Source organism: Oncorhynchus tshawytscha, linkage group LG19, assembly GCF_018296145.1.
Source record: "Oncorhynchus tshawytscha isolate Ot180627B linkage group LG19, Otsh_v2.0, whole genome shotgun sequence".
NCBI lineage: Eukaryota > Metazoa > Chordata > Actinopteri > Salmoniformes > Salmonidae > Oncorhynchus > Oncorhynchus tshawytscha.
In genome coordinates this window covers 56589598-56601098 of record NC_056447.1, presented here as the reverse complement: position 1 = coordinate 56601098, position 11501 = coordinate 56589598, and the positions used below count along the sequence as shown (strand labels likewise).

General features: G+C 41.4%; 1 pseudogene; it reads right to left on the bottom strand.

Annotated features, from left to right (window-relative positions):
* Nucleotides 1-5216: 5216 nt before the first annotated feature.
* LOC112240444 overlaps nucleotides 5217-11501 on the bottom strand; it is a 7191-nt pseudogene continuing 906 nt past the window's right edge.

The window sequence follows — 11501 nt, the reverse complement described above, 5'->3', positions numbered from 1 at the left end:
AGTGGTAGGGGTTGTGGTAGTGGTAGGGGTAGGGGTTGTGGTAGTGGTAGAGGTAGTGGTTGTGGTAGTGGTAGTGGTAGGGGTAGAGGTTGGGGTAATGATATGGGTTGTTTTGGGGTAATGATATGGGTTGTTGTTGGGATAATGGTAGGGGTGGTGGAGGTGGTAGGGGTAGTGGTAATGATAGGGGTTGTTGTTGGGGTAGTGATATGAGTTGGGGTTGGGTTAATGATAGAGGTTGTTGTTGGGGTAGTGGTAGGGGTTGTTGTTGGGGTAATGGTAGGGTTGTTGTTGGGGTAATGGTAAGGGTTGTTGTTGGGGTAATGGTAAGGGTTGTTGTTGGGGTAATGGTAAGGGTTGTCATTGGGGTAATGGTAAGGGTTGTCATTGGGGTAATGGTAGGGGTTGTTGTTGGAGTAATGGTAGGGGTTGTTGTTGGGGTAATGGTAAGGGTTGTCGTTGGAGTAATGGTAGGGGTTGTTGTTGGGGTAATTGTAGGGGTTGTTGTTGGGGTAATGGTAGGGGTTGTTGTTGGAATAATGGTAGGGGTTGTTGTTGGGGTAATTGTAGGGGTTGTTGTTGGGGTAATGGTAAGGGTTGTCGTTGGGGTAATGGTAAGGGTTGTCGTTGGGGTAATGGTAGGGGTTGTTGTTGGGGTAATGGTAGGGGCTGTTGTTGGGGTAATGGTAAGGGTTGTCGTTGGGGTAATGGTAAGGGTTGTCGTTGGGGTAATGGTAGGGGTTGTTGTTGGGGTAATGGTAGGGGTTGTTGTTGGGGTAATGGTAAGGGTTGTCGTTGGGGTAATGGTAAGGGTTGTTGTTGGGGTAATGGTAGGGGTTGTGGTTGGGGTAATGGTAGGGGTTGTTGTTGGGGTAATGGTAGGGTTGTTGTTGGGGTAATGGTAGGGGTTGTTGTTGGGGTAATTGTAGGGGTTGTTGTTGGGTTAATGATAGAGGTTGTTGTTGGGGTAGTGGTAGGGGTTGTTGTTGGGGTAATGGTAGGGGTTGTTGTTGGGGTAATGGTAGGGGTTGTTGTTGGGGTAATGGTAGGGGTTGTGGTTGGGGTAATGGTAAGGGTTGTTGTTGGGGTAATGGTAGGGGTTGTTGTTGGGGTAATTGTAGGGGTTGTAGTTGGGGTAATGGTAGGGGTTGTCGTTGGGGTAATTGTAGGGGTTGTCGTTTGGGTAATGGTAGGGGTTGTTGTTGGGGTAATGGTAGGGGTTGTTGTTGGGGTAATGGTAGGGGTTGTGGTTGGGGTAATGGTAGGGGTTGTCGTTGGGGTAATTGTAGGGGTTGTCGTTGGGGTAATGGTAGGGGTTGTGGTTGGGGTAATGGTAGGGTTGTTGTTGGGGTAATGGTAGGGTTGTTGTTGGGGTAATGGTAAGGGTTGTGGTTGGGGTAATGGTAAGGGTTGTTGTTGGGGTAATGGTAGGGGTTGTTGTTGGGGTAATGGTAGGGGTTGTTGTTGGGGTAATGGTAGGGGTTGTTGTTGGGGTAATGGTAGGGGTTGTGGTTGGGGTAATGGTAAGGGTTGTCGTTGGGGTAATGGTAAGGGTTGTTGTTGGGGTAATGGTAAGGGTTGTTGTTGGGGTAATGGTAGGGGTTGTTGTTGGGGTAATGGTAGGGGTTGTTGTTGGGGTAATGGTAGGGGTTGTTGTTGGGGTAATGGTAGGGGTTGTGGTTGGGGTAATGGTAGGGGTTGTTGTTGGGGTAATGATAGAGGTTGTCGTTGGGGTAATGATAGAGGTTGTTGTTGGGGTAATGGTAGGGGTTGTGGTTGGGGTAATGGTAGGGGTTGTCGTTGGGGTAATGATAGAGGTTGTTGTTGGGGTAATGGTAGGGGTTGTCGTTGGGGTAATGATAGAGGTTGTTGTTGGGGTAATGGTAGGGGTTGTGGTTGGGGTAATGGTAGGGGTTGTCGTTGGGGTAATGATAGAGGTTGTTGTTGGGGTAATGGTAGGGGTTGTTGTTGGGGTAATGGTAGGGGTTGTTGTTGGGGTAATGGTAGGGGTTGTTGTTGGGGTAATGGTAAGGGTTGTCGTTGGGGTAATGGTAAGGGTTGTCGTTGGGGTAATGGTAGGGGTTGTTGTTGGGGTAATGGTAAGGGTTGTCGTTGGGGTAATGGTAGGGGTTGTCGTTGGGGTAATGGTAAGGGTTGTTGTTGGGGTAATGGTAGGGGTTGTCGTTGGGGTAATGGTAGGGGTTGTCGTTGGGGTAATGGTAAGGGTTGTTGTTGGGGTAATGGTAGGGGTTGTCTATGGGGTAATGGTAAGGGTTGTCGTTGGGGTAATGGTAGGGGTTGTGGTTGGGGTAATGGTAAGGGTTGTCATTGGGGTAATGGTAAGGGTTGTCGTTGGGGTAATGGTAGGGGTTGTCGTTGGGGTAATGGTAAGGGTTGTGGTTGGGGTAATGGTAAGGGTTGTGGTTGGGTTTGATATAGTAGTTTCTTCTGTCTGTATTGTCAAAGTTGAGATTTGTTTTTTGAGTTGCTTTCGTGTATGGTGGATTAGTGACTACAGTGAAGTCTGTTGTTGTGGTAAATGCATTAGTGTTGGCTGTTGTCGTTTGCTCAGAGGTAGTCCTCGTCTGAGTTGTTGTTGTGGTAGTAGTTGGGATAGTAGTAGGGGTTGTTGTTGGTGGAGTTGACTCAGGACCAGTTGTAATTTCCTCTGTTGTTTCTCTTGTTGTGGAATAGGTTGTTGTCTTAGATGTTGTTGTGGTTGTTGGAATCTGTGGTGGGTGTTGTTGTTGTTGTTGTTGATGGTGTAATGGTTGTTGTGGGTGTTGTTGATTCTGGACCAGTTGTAACTTCCTCGGTTGATTCACTTGTTATGGAATATGTTGTTGTCTTAGATGTTGTTGTGGTTGATGGACTTTCTGTGGTGGTTGTTGTTGTTGTTGTTGTTGTGGTAGTGGTAGTAGGTGCAGTTGATTCTGGACAGTTGTAACTTCCTCTGTTACTTTTACTTTTGTGGATGGAGTTGTTGGACTTTCTGTTGTTGTTGTTGTTGTTGTTGGACTTTCTGTTGTTGTTGTTCTTGTTGTTGGGGTAGTTGTTGTTGGACTTTCTGTTGTTGTTGTTGGGTTAGTTGTTGTTGTTGGACTTTCTGTTGTTGTTGTTGTTGGGTTAGTTGTTGTTGTTGGACTTTCTGTTTTTGTTGTTGTTGGGGTAGGTGATGATGTTATAATGGTTGTTGTGGGCCTTTCTGAGGTGGTAGGTGTCTCATTGCTACAAACATCAACACAACATCTGACTCTGATCTCATAGTTGTAGCATATTGGTGGGATGCCTTGATCCTTGTTGCGGCAAATCAGTCCAACTGAGGGATTGCATTCAACATTTTGACCTAGTTCGGCCAAAGGAACATAGATGTTGTCCTTGGCTCTGCATTCTACATCCTTAGGTTGGCTACAAATATCAATACCAGATTTCCTTATATTTTCTATGGTTTCATAACCTCCTCCTTCTGGTCCAACAGAGGGATCATTTTATTTTTATTTAACCTTTATTTAAACAGGAAGGGCTCATTGAGATTTAAAAATCTCTTTTTCAAGAGCGTCCTGTCCAAGATAGGCAGCACCACGTCATTACAAATATGACAGACAGACAACATGAAAAACTACAAGTAATCTAGTAAAAACTATTGAATTCACAAGAGTATAACAAAATCAAAAACAGCAAATTAAAAACATTGACAGGTCAGGGAATCAGCCTCAAAATCCTTCATCAGTGATTTAAAAACACCAATCGGGACAAGTTCTTCCAGTTTAAAAGTATTTTGTAAGGTGTTCCAAGACGATGGCGCAGAGTACATAAAATCCCTTTTACCTAATTCAGTTCGGACATTTGGAACAGTTAGCAGGATAAAGTCCAGCGAACGAAGAGAGTACCCACCACATTTCTGAACAATAAAAATGCCCAAATAAAAAGGTAGTAAACCCAAAATGGCTTTGTAAATAAAAGTATACCAGTGACTGAGCCTATGAGAGACTAGAGAAGGCCAGCCACACTGGTATACAAAGTGCAGTGGTGCGTAAGGGTTTTGCAGTTTAAAATAAATCTCAAAGTGCCATGGTAAAGAGTGCCAATTGATCTCAAACACTGAGCGGAAGCATTCATATATAAAATATCCCCATAGTCTAGTAAAGGCATAAATGTAGCTGATACTAGCCTCTTTCTGGCTTCAAAAGAAAAACAGGCCTTATTCCTAAAATAAAATCCCAATTTCAGCTTCAATTTATATGCAATTTAAAAGAGGGGCCGTCAACAATTTAAATTCCAAGATATTTATATGAGGTTACAACCTCAGTCTCCTTGCCCTGACAGGTAGTAATAGGTGAAAGGTTCAGGGGTCTATTTCTTGCTTTAGAAAACACCATTAGTTTAGTTTTGTCAGTATTGAGGATAAGCTTCAATTTACACAAGGTACGTTGAACATTATAAAAAGCAGTTTGCAAGTTCTGGAAAGCTTTTGTAAGAGACGAGGCACAACAGTAAATAACAGTATCATCAGCATAAAAATGAACTTGAGCATTTTTGACATTTTTGTCTAAATCATTTATATAACTAGTGAATAAGAGAGGACAAAGTACAGAACCTTGGGGCACACCATTAAAGACAGACAATTTAACAGACATAAGCCCATCAAATTGAGTGCACTGAGTTCTATCAGACAGATAGTTAGCAAACCATGCAACTGCATAGTATTTGCTAATCCAGTCTGACCAATCACAGACAGTCTTGGTCAGGCAGTGTGGAGTAGTAGTGGGTGAAGTGCTTGATGGTGAAGTGGTGGTTGTTATGGGGGTAGTGATAGGGGTTGTTGAAGGTGTAATGTTTGTTGTCGATGTTGTTGGTTTTGTTCCAGTTGTAATTTCCTCAGTTGTTTCACTTGTAGAATATGTTCTTGTCTTGTTGTTGTGGTTGATGGGCTTTCTGTGGTGGTTGTTGTTGTGGTTGTTGTTGTTGTTGTGGGGGTAGTGGTGGTAGGTGTGGTAGATTCTGGACCAGTTGTAACTTCCTCTGTTACTTTTGTCATTCTGGATGGGGTGGTTGACTTCGTTGTGGTTGTTGGACTTTCTGTGGTGGATGTTGTTGTTGTTGTTGTGGATGGAGTTATTGACTTCGTTGTGGTTGTTGGACATTTTGTTGTTAGGGTTGTTGTTGGGGTAGTTGTTGTTGGACTTTCTGTTACTGTTGTTTTTGTTGTTGGGGATTTACTTGATGTTGTTTGACTTTCTGTTGTTGTTTGACTTTCTGTTGGTGTTATTGTTGTTGGGGTAGTTGTTGATGTTGTAATGGTTGTTGTGGGCCTTTCTGAGGTGGTAGTTGTCCCATTGCTGCAAACATCAACACAACATCTGACTCTGATCTCGTAGTTGTAGCATATTGGTGAGATGCCTTGATCCTTGTTGCGGCAAATCAGTCCAACTGAGGGATTGCATTCAACATTTTGACCTAGTTCTGCCAAAGGAACATAGATGTTGTCTTTGGCTCTGCATTCTACTTCCTTAGGTTGGCTACAAATATCAATACCAGATTTCCTTATATTTTCTATGGATTCAAAATCTCCTCCTTCTGGTCCAACAGAGGGATAGTATTTGCTAATCTAGTCTGACCAATCACAGACAGTCTTGGTCAGGCAGTGTGGAGTAATAGTGGGTGAAGTGGTTGTTGGTGAAGGAGGGGTTGTTGTGGGGGTAGTGGTAGCGGTTGTTGAAGGTGTAATCGTTGTGGTCGATGTTGTTGGTTTTGTTCCAGTTGTAATTACCTCTGTTTTTAAACTTGTGGAATAGGTTGTTGTCGTAGATGTTGTTGTGGTTTTTGGACTTTCTGTGGTGGTTGTTGTTGTTGGTGGTGGTGTAATGGTTGTTGTGGGTGTTGTTGATTCTGTACCAGTTGTAATTTCCTCTGTTGTTTCACTTGTTGTGGAATATGTTGTTGTCTAAGACGTTACCATGGTTGATGAACTTTCTGTGGTAGTTGTTGTTGTTGTTGTGGTAGAGGTAGTAGGTGTTGTCGATTCTGGACCAGTTCTAATTTCCTCTGTTACTTTTGTCATTCTGGATGTGGTTGTTGACTTAGTTGTGGTTGTTGGACTTTCTGTTGTTGTGGTTGTTGTTGCGGTAGTTGTTGTTGGACTTTCTGTTGTTGTTCTTGTTGTTGGGGAAGTTGTTGTTGTTGGACTTTCTGTTGTTGTTGTTGGGGAAGTTGTTGATGTTTTAATGGTTGTTGTGTGCCTTTCTGAGGTGGTAGGTGTCTCATTGCTACAAACATCAACACAACATCTGACTCTGATCTCGTAGTTGTAGCATATTGGTGGGATGCCTTGATCCTTGTTGCGGCAAATCAGTCCAACTGAGGGATTGCATTCAACATTTTGACCTAGTTCTGCCAAAGGAACATGGATGTTGTCTTTGGCTCTGCATTCTACATCCTTAGGTTGGCTACATATATCAATACCAGATTTCCTTATATTTTCTATGGTTTCAAAATCTCCTCCTTCTGGTCCAACAGAGGGATAGTATTTGCTAATCCAGTCTGACCAATCACAGACAGTCTTGGTCAGGCAGTGTGGAGTAGTAGTGGGTGAAGTGGGTGTTGGTGAAGTAGGGGTTGTTGTGGGGGTAGTAGAAGGGGTTGTTGTCAGTGTAATGGTTGTTGTGGGGGTAGTGGTAGGGGTTGTGGAGGTGGTAGGGGTTGCTGTAGCGGTAGTGGTAGGGGTTGTTGTGGGGGTAGTGGTAAGGGTCATTGTGGGGGTAGCGGTAGGGGTTGTTGTTGGGGTAGTGGCAGGAGTTGAGAAAACAAATGTGGTCGGTGCTTGAGTGAATATCTGTGTTGTTGTAACACTTGGTGTAGTTGTTGGAGTTGGGGTGCTGGGACAGGGGTTCATAATCTGGACAATAGTTCCATTCTCTTTGCAGGTGGCAGTAATACAGGTCCCATCACCGTCAGATGTGTGATATATGGTCGCTCCATAAGGGTATGTTCTGCCGTCGTATAAACAATAGCAAGCTGCAATAGGATTATGACAAGGAACACAAGTTATTATCACGTAATCATCTTGTCATGTTACCTTCTTGGTAAGAATGTAGGCTAATGTTTCAGTTATTATTGTGTAATCATCTTATCATGTTACCTTCTTGGTAATAATGTAGGCAAATGTTTCAGTTATTATCATGTAATCATCTTGTCATGTTACCTACTTGGTAATAATGGAGGCTAATGTTTCAGTTATTATCATGTAATCATCTTGTCATGTTACTTCTTGGTAATAATGTAGGCAAATGTTTCAGTTATTATCATGTAATCATCTTATCATGTTACCTTCTTGGTAATACTGTAGGCTAATGTTTCAGTTATTATTATGTAATTATCTTGTCATGTTACTTCTTGGTAATAATGTAGGCAAATGTTTCAGTTATTATCATGTAATCATCTTATCATGTTACCTTCTTGGTAATAAAATGTTTCAGTTATTATCATGTAATCATCTTGTCATGTTAAGTAATAAAGGCTGATGTTTCAGTTTGTAGTGGTTTTCCTTACCTTGGACATCATAGCTGCATCTGACCTCAGTTGATGAGCAACGACTTGAAAAAAGAGAGGGAGGTTACAAGTACCTTTCAAAGTTGAATAAAATATTAAGAGCTATTTGTTATGAAGTGCAAAACAATGTTACATGTTATATTCACAATAAGGTATTAACAGGTCAAGGTATTAACAGGTCAAATCACAACAAGGTATTAACAGGTCAAATCAAAATAAGGTATTAAAAGGTCAAATCCCCAAAAGGTATTAACAGGTCAAATCACAATCTTTGAAAATCAAAATCAATTGAATGGTAGGAAAACCTCTTTGTAGGTGGACTATTGACATTGCCTTATCTGACCAGAAATACAGGCTACCTTAAGGCTTATACCAACCGTATTAAACCCTATGTAATGTAAATACAGTATCTATGTATTTATCAAAATGTTGATCTGAAAACATACCATGTCTGACAGTTCTCCTTGGAAGGTATAACCTCTCTCTCGTTGTAATGAGTTCCATCTCCATCGTAGCAACCACAGTCCTTCTTACTGACACACTTCATGGTACTTTCTTCCAAATAAGGCTGGGCCGAAGGACATTTTGGATAGCAACCTTTAAGATATAAACAGTCAATTTAATCCAGGACACCTGCACAGATTAGATCATCCTCATGGTATCTAGTTCTAACACCAAAGCTGTAATGGATATGATATTTAAATATTTGTATTTAGTTTTCAGTATAGATGAACAAGGGAGGGAGGAGTCATTACATATTTTATACTGTACATTTGTTTAACAACTTGGAATGTAAATTGTCCAAATCAAACGGCCAAGATGTTATGAAGGGCTCTTAGTTACCTTCCAGTGCAGGGATCTGACTGGAGCATGTTCCTGAGGGATTCTTGCAGGTCTTCATACAGGGGTATCCACACGGATTATAATGCCACTCACACTCACCAATAGGGTTGTAGAAATCACAGAACAGAGCTGGTGAAATTAAAACATGTCACATTTGAACTGAACCAGGGTTCTAAAAGAGGATTGATTGAACAGTTACACATTGAAATCATAAATTGGTATTTTGTCCCGATAGCTAAACAATTCCACCTATCCATCAATCAATTGTCCCACTCAAAGCAAATGACTCACGGCAGATATCTGGTGTTCTCCACTTGATACAAGCCCCTGCCTCGTTACAGGCCTGGGCGTAGGCTGCTACAGCTGTACAGAAACACTCGCAGTCTCCCCAGTGTCACAGGCACACGAGTCCCTCACACAGGCATCATGGAATGGCGTGGGGTCCACCTTTTAGGAAGATGCATTAAGCCATCATTTATTTATTCAATGCATTGCTCAGCTTGTTGAAGAGACTACAGATGAACTATTGACAATGATTATTATTGGGTTGGATGGCTGACTTTATGTTTTTGTTATCTGTTTAGTGCTACTTTTGTTGTTGTCTATTATGGTGACTGTGTGGACATTCACATGATTATTGACAAACCAATTTTATTAAAAAGATTGCCAGGTACCATCATGCAACTCTGCTTGTCATTGTGTACCTTATAGGAAACCTGTTAGCCCAAGACTTGTGCTACAAAATGAATGTTTGTTATAAATTCTACCATATGATTCTTATTGTGACCCTGAAGCTGTGAGGTAAATGAACTCTTGTTGAAGCCTTAACCTTATTGACCCTGAGGCTGTGAGGTAAATGAACTCTTGTTGAAGCCTTAACCTTATTGACCCTGAGGCTGTGAGGTAAATGAACTATTGTTGAAGCCTTAACCTTATTGACCCTGAGGCTGTGAGGTAAATGAACTATTGTTGAAGCCTTAACCTTATTGACCCTGAGGCTGTGAGGTAAATGAACTATTGTTGAAGCCTTAACCTTATTGACCCTGAGGCTGTGAGGTAAATGAACTATTGTTGAAGCCTTAACCTTATTGACCCTGAGGCTGTGAGGTAAATGAACTCTTGTTGAAGCCTTAACCTTATTGACCCTGAGGTTGTGAGGTAAATGAACTCTTGTTGAAGCCTTAACCTTATTGACCCTGAGGCTGTGAGGTACTGTATATTAAAACTTCTTCAGGCTAGGGTCTATTTTTCTCCACTTCCTGTCTGACTGACGTGCCCAAAGTAAACTGCCTGTTACTCAGGCCCCGAGGCCAGGATATGCATATAATTGGTACTATTGGATATGAAACACTTTGAAGTTTGTAGAAATGTTCAAATAATGTATGAGACAATAACACAATTGATATGGTAGAAGAAAATCCAAAGAAAAACCAACCGAAATTAAAAAATGTTGAGAGCCCATGCTCTTTCAATGGAACGTATAGGGTCATATCCAAATCTAGCTCCCAGGTTGCAATTCCTATGGCTTCCACTAGATGTCAACAGTCTTTGTTCAAGGTTTCAGGTTTAACAAAGAGGACCCTGATTTTGCTTTTCTTTTGAACATACTTCTTTCGGGTAAGAAATATTATAGTTTTTTGTACATTTTAGGGTACCTGAGGATTAAATAGAAATGTATTTTGACTTGTTTTAACAACGTTTAGCGGTAGCTTTTTGGATTCCTTTCTCTGCATGTACTCAAATCGATGGCGCCAACTAAACTGACTTTTGGGGATATAAAGCAGGATTTTATGTAACAAAACTACTGTGCATGATGTAGCGGGGACCCTTTGGATTGCAAATCAGAGGAAGATTTTCAAAAAGTAAGTGAATATTTAATCGCTATTTGTGATTTTATGAAGCCTGTGCTGGTTGAAAAATATTTTGATGTGGGGCACCGTCCCCAAACAATCACATGGCATGCTTTCGCTGTAAAGCATATTGTAAATCGGACAATGCAGTAAGATGAACAAGACTTTAAGCTTTTAACTGATATAAGACACTTGTATGTACGGAAATGTTTAATATCCATAAATGTATGATTATTTATTTGGATTGCGCGCCCTCCAATTTCACCGGAAGTTGTCGACAGGTGTCCCGCTGACGAAGCCCCTTAACTATTGTTGAAGCCAACCATATTATTGTACTTACGCAGTGGCACTTTGGCTGCGTTTACACAGGCAGTCCAATTCAGATCATTCACCAATTATTTGCATATCTGATACCAATTGATATTGCCCTTAATTAATGTATAAACAGCAACAAAAATAAATGGAATCTGATCTTTTGAGCTCTGATTTATACCACTTCCATATGTGGATCTCAACCCTGATTCAAACCCAATTCTCCATGTGATCTCTGTCTGGATGCTCAGATCTGATGTTTTTGCTCTAAAATGGTTGTTTTGCACATGACCTGCCATTACCATGACAACCACCCAAAAATGTAAAGGACAGGAAATGAGCATTGCATCTGTGTGCTACTTCAGAACCTACATCAGTGTTAATGCGCCAATCTGATATGGGCTACAGTAAAACTACATTCAGGGCCATAAATATTTGGACATTGACTAAGTTATTATTATTTTAGCATATTGGAGTTTACATTAAAAAGTGCAGACTTCAGCATTATTTTGAGTGTATTTACATCAAAATCGGATGAATTGTGTAGGAATTACAGGACTTTTTATATATGCCTCACCCCTTTTTTAAGGGATCAAAAGTAATTGGACAATTGCCTGCTCAGCTGTTCCATGACCAGGTGTGTGTTATTCCCTCATTACTTAATTTACAAGTAAGCAGATAAAATGCCTAGAGTTTATTTCAAGTGTGGCAGTTCCACTTGAAGTCCACTGCCAGTGAAGCAAGCCATCATTAGGCTGAAAAATGAAAACAAACCCAACAGAGAGACAGCAAAAACAGTAGGTGTGGCCAAATCAAATATTTGGTACTTTCTTAAAAAGAAAGAACGCACTGGTGAGCTCAGGGACACCAAGAGGCCCGGAAGACCACGGAAAACAACTGTGGTGGATGACGAAAGAATTCCCTGGTGAAAAACAACCCCTTTACAAC